The sequence below is a fragment of the Notothenia coriiceps genome, unplaced genomic scaffold (assembly GCF_000735185.1).
Source record: "Notothenia coriiceps isolate Sejong01 unplaced genomic scaffold, NC01 NC01_scaffold00010907, whole genome shotgun sequence".
NCBI classification, from domain to species: Eukaryota; Metazoa; Chordata; class Actinopteri; order Perciformes; family Nototheniidae; genus Notothenia; species Notothenia coriiceps.
The window spans coordinates 5,648-15,672 of record NW_011343608.1 but is presented as its reverse complement, the minus strand read 5'-3'; the positions used below and the strand labels follow the sequence as shown (position 1 = coordinate 15,672).

Below are 10,025 nucleotides of genomic sequence, written 5' to 3'. Positions count from 1 at the left end.
AAATATATGAAATATATATATCGTGGTTAACGGTGATTAGAATGACGAAAATGAAAAGTGTAACTTGTACACGAGAAAATAATTTAATTGGATTTGCGAAAGTAAAGTCCAACACTCAAATCACAAAAACTGGGATTCTTTGTGACTACGTAATTTAGGTTTATTGTTAATAGGTGTCGAGACTAGTCTCCTAATTTTTTATTTTTTATAGGGGGGGGGGGGGCGAGTCCGTCGTGAGGGGGTTTCGTCATTTGGATCCCCTTTGTGAGGAACATAATTAAGAAAGTACCCACACGGAAAAATAGATAATTAACATTATAAATAAATAATATTCAATACAAACGCACTTCGTGAAAGCTATTTTGAAAATTATACAACGGATATCTTTATTTCACCTAACATAACCTAAGTGACAAAGTTTATATTGGAGAACTTTATTACGAAGATACCATTTCATCGAACCATTAACCCGAACTCTTTGAATCCATCACGACAAGAGACAAAAACCCAACATGACTTTCTGCTTCCTTAATTTTTGATGAGTAGTCTTATAAGTACGAAGAAACGGTGGTAAACTGAAACTTTTGCGCACCGTAATTCGATATTGGAAGAATCAAGTTATGTGAAATTACATGTGATACTTGCACTTATATGGAGTTCATTTTTTGATTAGTAATGTAAGGAAATCAGTCGGGTGTTCCCTCCACCAATACCACGAATTCTCATGGAAAATAAATCAAAACAGACCTCATGTTATCTTCAAACAGAAAGTCCCTATAGGTCCTCCTCACACACTCCTCACAAAACACCTCAGTCCCTACTGGAGTGGGAGAGTAATTCAACATCACACACCTCTGCCTCCTGGTCTATTGTGTCCTTCTCGACGACGACGACGTGGTAGAAGAAGGAGGGTCGGCGGGCCAACTTGGCAATAAACAAAATAGTCTGTGTGCGAAGTGTAATCTATACGTCGTCGTGCATCTAAGGTAAAGGAGAGAGACAAGAAACGAAGAAAGTGATAGAAGTACATAGTAAAAAGTCCGCACGGGTTTATGTTTGGGCTGCCTGTAATGCAGTCGTGACTTGCAGAATTTGAACCTAGGAAGTGTTCAATCATTAACCTCGATTCTCTCAAGAAAGAGATCTAATAGTGACAAGTAGTGAATTACTTATAGTTTTTACATCTTTTCAGACCATTTCAGTAGATTCTGAACAGAAGATCTCCTTTGTTCTAGAAATGTAAGTCTTTGACGCTACTGAGGGGGGGGTATCTCCTCAAGTAACTTTCCAAAAACCAGACATAACAATTGACACCAACTACGAGGAAGGAAGTCTACGAGTGATAACGTCGTCACCGCCCGACTAGACCTCAGTCTACGAGTCCTGGACCTCCGTCTCAGAAACCCTCAAGCCGTCACCTGGTCGGAAAGCACTTCTCTGGGTTTGTTTTAACACTTCTCTGTCCCTACACTGATATGCCATTCCACTCGAGTGTGGACATGTCCCCCGCCCGAACCGGTAGCCCTCAAGCACTGCTTAGGGCTACCGGGCCCATGGCTTCACCCGGCCAGCTGCTACCACCCAGACCACCTATTCAGTGATCGTGGGGGGGGGTAACTGTTAAAAATGATACCAATGGCTTCACAACGGCCAGCTCTACAGGCCGAGATACAACAGAAGAGACGATGAGACCTAAACAAACTCTGGACAAAAGACAACAACCAACACACATTACTACTTTACTATTCTATAAAATACGCGTATCATCTCGCAGTGAAGTCTAAAAGTGACACTTCACACACCCCACACGGACATAAAAACAACAACAAGGGTTGGTTCGTTCCTCCCCGTCTTGCAGGTTTTATGTTGGGCCACCCCCGTAAATAATTTAGTATGCTGTGTACTATCTGTGTGTCGGAGTTAGGACGACAAACAGGGACTTTGTGTCGGACGTTCGGTGTTCCTAGAGAGTGTGTGAGGGAGAGATTGTCGTTTGGGGTCTCGGATTTACGGGTTGGGTTGTCCTGTGTCCACTCCCCTCCCTCTGTTGTGGTTCCGTGGTCCACGTGGTGTTAGTTGCTGTCCTGTACCCCTTTCCCCTGTGAAAAAGTTGTTTAGTTTTTTGATTTGTTGGGCATTCCTCCGGCTCTAGATACTCCTGGTCTCCTAGTGGTAAATTTTGCCACGTCGTAAAACTACTTGACTTTATTAGACAATAAACTCTTAATGACATGATCATGAGTGTTTTTTGTATATGATAATCAAACCCAAAAATAATAATTAATTTGACATTATAAGTGAGTTTATTTATGTTTTATATTATTTTAATGAAGGTTTTTCAACAAGTGCAAGAGTCTAAAAATGCAAATGCAAATATAAGCAAGCCATGTGAAGCGATGTGTGCACACGCTTGGGCCTCTGTCATCCAACAGTGATCAGTCGCGCGAGCGACATTACGCACCGTAGTGATGCGCGCGTTCTGTCCGAGAGACGCCAGTAGGGGACATCAGTTAAAGAGCACCTAAAATCCTGATGGTCCTGGTGTCTGTGTCATCGGTAGTCCCAGGGGCTGCAGGTCGTCTTCGAATATATGCACCCGCGACGACTGGAGACACCCAAATCCTCACCAGCCGTCTACATGACTCCATCGGGCTCCGTGAACTCCATTACTGTCCGCTAATTTCGTATTTGTGTTGGGTCCGATGTCTTAGATATTTTTATTTGCTATACTTAGAGATTTTTTTCTTGTCCTTCCTGTCTTAACCCCACTACCACAAAGTACCGAACGCTATACTGTAATATTCTACAAGACTCGTACGCTCTGCACATATACGTCACACATCAAACTCACGGTATACAAACCCCGCATGTCTACTACTAGTTTTAACACGACAGGTCACCAAATAGACAGGATAGAGCGCGCTCTCACATGTATTCGCACTTTGCACGTTCTAAACATGACACGACTTCCTTAACAGAACCTTAGAGCAGAGCATCAGCGCGGAGGCCGACTCCTCCTTAACGGAAGAGAGCTCTGTATAATGTGTGAGCTGAAGAGACATTGTGACTGAGTTTTCTTACGGAGACTATTTGTGTTGGAACAGCGTACGCTCTTGGGAGTGAGAGCAGGGGTTGCTACTCGCTTGATGAGAGTTGGTCGCACCGGCTGTAGTACTAGTTGTGTCCAATCCTCCTCCAGGATTGGGATCTGACGTGGAACATAGTACACTGCTCGAGTGTATGAATTGTAAATCGACTGAAAAGATTATCTTCACAGATCGAATAAAGACTTTTCTATTCACTCCTAATATCGAGCGAGTTTGACGTTACAACAATTTCCAGATTGAGATAACACGAGATCTTACTGTATTATATATAAGTCGAATTTGTACACAACCACAGTCATCCAAAACAGGACAACGTAACAGCGTCCCAGACGTACCGATCTCCAAGCCACTCTTCGCGCCGTGCTACCGCGTTCACATGTCCTGTTCGACAGACATACACACGGAGAACGTCCCTGTGAAGCTGAGGGTGGGTTGTTTGTGCAACCGCGAACGAGACACTCCCCGTACAACATGTAGTTGTCGCGCTTCGTATCTAACTCACGTTTATGAGCGTATTTGTTTTCTATACCTCAAGACTCTTAATTATATATCGCTTCTATTACTCTACACTTTTAGGTTCACTGTGGAAAATCATTTATGACAATCACGATCTATTTCTAAACAATATATTTAGGCCCTGAAAAGATGGATCTTATCGAGGGAGACTTATTCTAACATCGAAAAGATGTAAGAGGTCCTCTGTACTTAGTTTGTTGTTGGGTACGAGGTAACAGCGCCTCGTATGATCCGAAGAGGCAGTGCTTCTAGCGGTGCGTAGGACACCTCTCCTGCGTGCGTAGTAACGTTGCATGGGTTACAGGCAATGATCAAACCTCCAGATAATAGGAGTGTTGTTGACTTTCCACGACCTAGAGTATCCTGTCAGAGTGGATATTTGAACTAAAAAAAGGTGTGGTAGATAGTCATTGTTCTTTGGTACAACACCGACATCCTTGGACTCGGATTAGAGTAGCCGAATACCTCAGTCGTAAAAATTAACATAATAAAACCAAAAATACATGAAGGGGACTGGAGACTTCCAGACACTCAATTAGGTGTTCGACTTATCTTCACGATAAATCGAAACAAGAAGGACAAGACTTTGGCATTTTATGTGTCAGTCTAACATACATCCTATAGGGTCCGTTTGTCGCCAACGATTGTTAACAGATTTTACCCTGCTGGATTTGAAGTAGTGCGGGTTGTAATCGGCGAAAATCGAATCGGCGACCACTGCACTTAGTCACTGACGTTATTTGTAGAGCCATAGTATTTGTAAACAAGGTGACTCGTCCCCAAGGGTTTCACATCTCCACGCGGAGGGACCCCCCGCGGTCTCTCGAAGTTCCCTCCGCGTCGCGGTCTTTTTTTTATTTCTCTTTGTCACTTTAGCTCGATCAATTTGAAGTCAGTTACCTTACGCTCCGCCGTTTTATACCTAGCCTAAAAATCACTTCAATGGATTTCCTCTCTCCTCTGTCCAGACAGTCTTTTGCCCTCTTCATACCCTGTCTACTAATAAACTTCGAATCCTAAAAGTACCTGGCAGGACCTACTGTAGTGACGGTGTCACACAATAGACGTTGCACCACGAATCGATTACTGTCATACTCCTGGTACATTTGAGGCCGGCAGTAAATGAGGAGGGAACGACGATTTCTATAGAGGCAAGAGTTGATGAAAGAGAGGCTCCACGTTGCATACTCCTTCGACGGTAGGAATTGGAGTTGTACAAATTTGGTATTTCTATTTCTCCAAATCTTTTTTCCCATCAACAACATATCTCACAAATCCTCCACTGCCGGACTCTGCGCGTTAGTTTTTTTCTTTTTCATCGCGTTTGCTCGTAAAAGTACTGTAGCAAGAGATAGACCTGGGAGAAACTTTACCGTTAACTGTGCATGGGGGACGTAATAATCGTTTGTTATTAATTACTCCTGATTTTTATCGACCGACATTATTGGAACCAGACAGTCTCACCCCCTCGAGAGCCACCGAGCACGTAAGATACAAGAGACTCTCCCTCGAGTGGAAAGGGTGGTGAAAGAGTTGGGACGAGTGATCATCAAGAATAAGAGAGTAGCGGAGCGATGGAAGTACATACTTAAGACGCGAACATACTCCGTCCGGGTGACCGCTACGATTCTACAGTTGTCTTGCCTGTCTGGGCGATGTGTTTTAAGACGGAGTGGGGACGTGTGCTAAGACCGAGTGAAGGTAGTCACGTGTGGGCTCAGGTAGTACAGCAAAGCATGAATACACAACATCAAAGTGAATGGGCTGCTCCCCTAACTTGGGGAACAATCTGACTTTACCCTCTGTGAATAGGGACCTAAACATGTGATCAATATATCTGTCCGAGCAGGACTAATTTCTACGTAGAGAGCGGACACACATCCCAACAACAAGACCATACACTTACAAACAAAAAAATACCGGGACTACACGTTTTTCTCTGAATAAAAGTAGTCCAGAGATGCAGACTGCATTGAGTCCGACCCTTGTCTCCTCGTGCTGGCCTTCGACTATGGTAAAAAAATAAAAAATTATAATTATTATTTTTTTTAAACACCTTGAATTTCAGGGGGGGCGCGGGGCTCCGTTGGCGGGGCAACACTGAGGTACACAAAGGCTATGAACAGACAATAAAAGCATAACAATCGATAAAACATACATAGCTCAAACTGACTCGAAAGCGAGGGAAAAGAGGTGGGTCTTTAGGCGGGACTTAAAAGTTTGGAGGGTGGGCGACAATTTGACATGGGGGGGGGCAGGTCGTTACAGAGCCTGGGGGGCTACCGCTGAGAAGGCTCGGTCTCCACTGGTCTTTTTCTTGGTTTTAGGGACTACCAGCCGCAGCTGATCAGCCGACCGCAAAGCCCTTGAGGGGGTGTACACCTTTAGGAGGTCGGATATGTACTGAGGGGCCAGCCCATTAAGCGATTTAAAAACAAACAATCAAATCTTAAAATGAACTCTAAAATAGACAGGAAGACAGAATTGGGGTGATGTGTTCATGCTTGCGTGTAATCTACAAAGTTGTCTTAGTTTGGCATTGGGTTAAGATTCAAACTAATCAGTTGTTTTTATCTCAGTCTACTAAGACATTTTAGGTGAATTCATAATCTTTCAGGCTGAGGGATTGTTTCCAGGAAATGTATAAACAAATCTCTGATAAACACAACCTTTAATGCGGTCCTAACCCTAACCCTTTTACATGATAGCTATTTCTGAAGAAACAGATTTGTCAATTAAGCCAATTTGCCAGCAAAATAATACATGTGGGGGCGTGTGGTGCAGTGGGTTGTGCATTGGTTCAAACCCCACTGCAGTCAGCATGTCGTTGTGTCCCTGAGACACTTCACCCCAAATTGCTCCTGTGGGGATTGTCCACAGTATTGAGTATGTAAGTTGCTTTGGATAAAAGCATCTAACATGTCATGTAATGTAATTGTATACAGGGCTTTTCTACGTACCTTAAGATAGTTTCACACAGGCATAAAACAAACATCCATACAGAACAACAACCCTACACACAGCGAGAATGTCTTTAATCCAGGACAGCCTTAATGTCCCACCAGGTAACCATTTCAACCAAGGGTTCAATCCCCCTCGTCGGTAAGTGAAACTCACCTTCGACGATGATGGACTCGGTGGTGGAGGGAGCGAGGGAAATGGCGTCTTCGTTGCAGCGTTTGGAGCGGAGAGCATCCGTCTCATCCATCTCCCCGGGGAGGGATCTGAGGGAGGACAACCACAGGTCTAAGGTGGCATACAAGCTGAGACTACTAGTGATCCTACTAGCTAAGTAAATCCAACAGGTGAGACATTCATGCAGCTACATTTGTCTTTATCTATGACTCTCTGTCTTCTGCTCTTGTTTACACCTTCCTCTGTCTCTTTCCCTCTAACATCATTGTCCCTTCTAACACATTTCTAACAGATGCAGCAGAAATCGAGTCCACTTCATAGATTGCTTTATCGGAAAAAGACAGCTTACAAAACTAAAAATACACATCTTCTTTAGACAGCATAGAGAAAATAATATCTCAGCATCAAAGCTTCTAAAAATGTTGAGCATTAACAGCAGGTTCTGTAAACATCTGCACAAATAAAAAGGGCTCATTTTCGCTTAGTATTTTGAACTCTAGGTGACGAGGAGTCCTGTCATTCAGGTGTTTTAAAAAAATTGATTATTATTTACTATTTATTCACTTTGTTTGCCCATTCATGTACTTTACTCTAAAAACACAATACTCATTTGAGAGTCAGTGTAAGTTTAAAAAAACTAAGATTCATAATGTGTCGTTTTTTGTTTTTACGAATGAAAATCCGAGCGGAGAAACAAATAAATTAGAAAAAAAAAATATAGAAAATCATTATTATTTAGGCTTTTAAATGAAAAAAAGAAATAAAATTGTACGAAAAAAACCCCACAAATATATATACATAGAAAATGATATTTAAAAAAAAGAAATTTGAATTAAATTATAATTCATATTTATAATGATAAGGGGGATTTTATTAAAAAGTAAAGCCAATAATAATACTTTGATTTTAATATAGTTGATTGCAAAACGGTGATTTATCAAGGGGTCTCAAAAGACCTGTCCTCATAATGTTGTCTTAGTACTTCCCCTCCCTTTATTACATAGTAGAAAATAGTCCACCTTGCTGCAATCTTTGTAGAAAAGAAACAGATTGTCTGCGCCCTAAAAGAACCTCAGTGACGGAGGTACTCACCCTGAGCTGTTGTTGTGACTGAGGCTAGCGTTGGATGCTGCTGTGGAGCTGTGGGTGTGAGTGCTGTTTCCCCACGGACTGATGGTCATGCCTAGGGTGCCGAGAGAACCCGGGTGGCCATCCAGGCCCGTTAGCTCTCTGTCCCGGTGCTTGAGCGCTGGGGGGAGGAAACGAGACACCGGTGAGCGGAGGAAACAAGAGGAAACGTCGGAGGAAGGAGTGGAGAAAGTAGTCGAAGGGAGGGAGAACTGTGAGGATGACCAGCGGAGAGGAGGAGAGGACGAAGAGGACGAAGAGGAGGCCCGGTGTTTGTTTGACTCCCGTCCGAGTCGAACCCAGTATTTTTTTTTCTGCAGAGATCGAGGCAGGGGGCGGAGGAATCGGCAGGCGATCAGGTCGCGGTGCATCCACACTGGAACGCCGACGTGTCTCGACAGACCCCACGATGAGGAGGAGAGTGATTTAGAAATCCTGGAGCTAACCGTGGTTTGGACAGCGACTTTAGAAACCTCTGGCTCCATTGTGAAGGTTGCAAACTTTGCAGGAGGAGCTTTGTGATAATCCAAAAAGCCAGGTGAGGTTAAATAGTGCACGGCGCAATAGGAGTAGGTGTTATTGCAAAAGCGATGCCTTCGTTGACGTGAGAAGAAGCCTGACTGAAGCCTGTTTTTTTATATATATGCAGACGTCTTCGTTCTTTCTCGCACTTTCTGGTTCTTTCTGGTTCTTTCCCTCCTCATTTTCTCTCCCCTCGTCTTCCTGACCCCCTGCACGAGCTGCTGATTGGCCAGAGGAGAGCTCAGGTGTGTCTGACAGGACTCCAGCTGTTAGGAGGGGAATAACAACTGCTACAGGAAATTAACTTAAACTGCTGCTGCTGCAGACGCTCGTGCCTCCTGCGGGATCGATCACATGCAACAGGACCGGCTCGATGTTAGAACTAATGGAGCATTACCTGGGATGGAACCATTGATGGTAATGAATGCAAGCAAAAAGCACATGAATGTATGTCAAAGTGTCTTCAATCCAACTGAAATGTTCTATTCTAAAAGTATCGTTCTTTAAAAAAAGATTTGATTAGCGTCTCTCTGCGTGTTGATACAAACTCGACTTAAGTGCTTTTAATCTCATACTTTTACTAGCATGTAAAGAAATAAGCATAATTCTGTCGTGCAATACAACATCTTCACAACTTCTTTAAAGATATACAATTAGTATCTTATGGTCTGACGAAGCTGCATACAGGTGCATTGACATCTAATCAATCATTCTTCTACTTTGTATAAATGGTAAAATATGACTAAATCTTATGATTGCAGGAATTGTTCCCGAGGTCATGCTTCTGACCGTTGCTAACAAAGGCCAATTATCACCGTTACTTACAGTCTGTTGGAGACCGATCTCCCCCTCTCCTTTTCCTTTTAAAGCAGCTGACTTTTATGAAATCAAATAACTAATCATATATTAATCATTTCTTACGGTCTAAACATTTTTTTTTGTAAAGCACTTTGAATTGCCTTGTTGTTTTAAATGTACTGTAAAAAAGAAATAATCCTTGCCTTAATGCTCAGTTTGCATGGAGACACACATACACCACAAAGTCCCACATACACACACAGCCAGTAAAAGCAAGAAAGAAGACGATTCCCTGCTTAGTGTTAATAAGAGTTCATCTGCTTAATCCTCAGCAATCCTCCAGAGAGAGAGAACACAGCAACTAAACTACCTTTCCTCTCTAATTAACGCCCTTGTCAGTGGGATCAGGTGCGCATCTGTATGTTCTGCTTACCAGGATTAGGAGATCCTGACGAGCCAATCCTCGGGTGAGAATCTCTCTGTGTGGAGGAAATAAAGAAAGGCAGTCATTTCTCAAGCTTTTGTATCCTGAGTGACAGAATACAAAACGCCAAACTATTGCACTCTCTAATGGCGCTTTTCCACTGCAGGGCCTCGCACGGCTTAGTACGGTATAGTTAGGCTCACTTTATGCTGCGTTTTCATTACAGTTTAGTAGCTGGGGCAGTAACTATAGTAACGCAGTTTAGGCGGAGCCGTGACGTCATCTTCAATGCGAAACACAAAAACCAACATCCGCCGTTAGCACAAGAAGCCACCAACAAAAAGGGACCTAGGCCGGACCCCAAACTCCAAGTCTGAGTACCAACTAATGAAGTA

General features: G+C 43.2%; 1 long non-coding RNA gene across 1 annotated transcript; it reads right to left on the bottom strand.

The window, feature by feature from the left end:
- Positions 1–6,734: 6,734 nt before the first annotated feature.
- On the bottom strand, positions 6,735–9,687 carry LOC104946266 (uncharacterized). Its single transcript, XR_798430.1, has 3 exons — positions 9,640–9,687; positions 7,851–8,007; positions 6,735–6,847 (listed from the first exon to the last, which is right to left on the bottom strand). It is a non-coding gene; the product is annotated as an uncharacterized lncRNA (long non-coding RNA).
- Between the last annotated feature and the right edge of the window lie 338 nt (positions 9,688–10,025).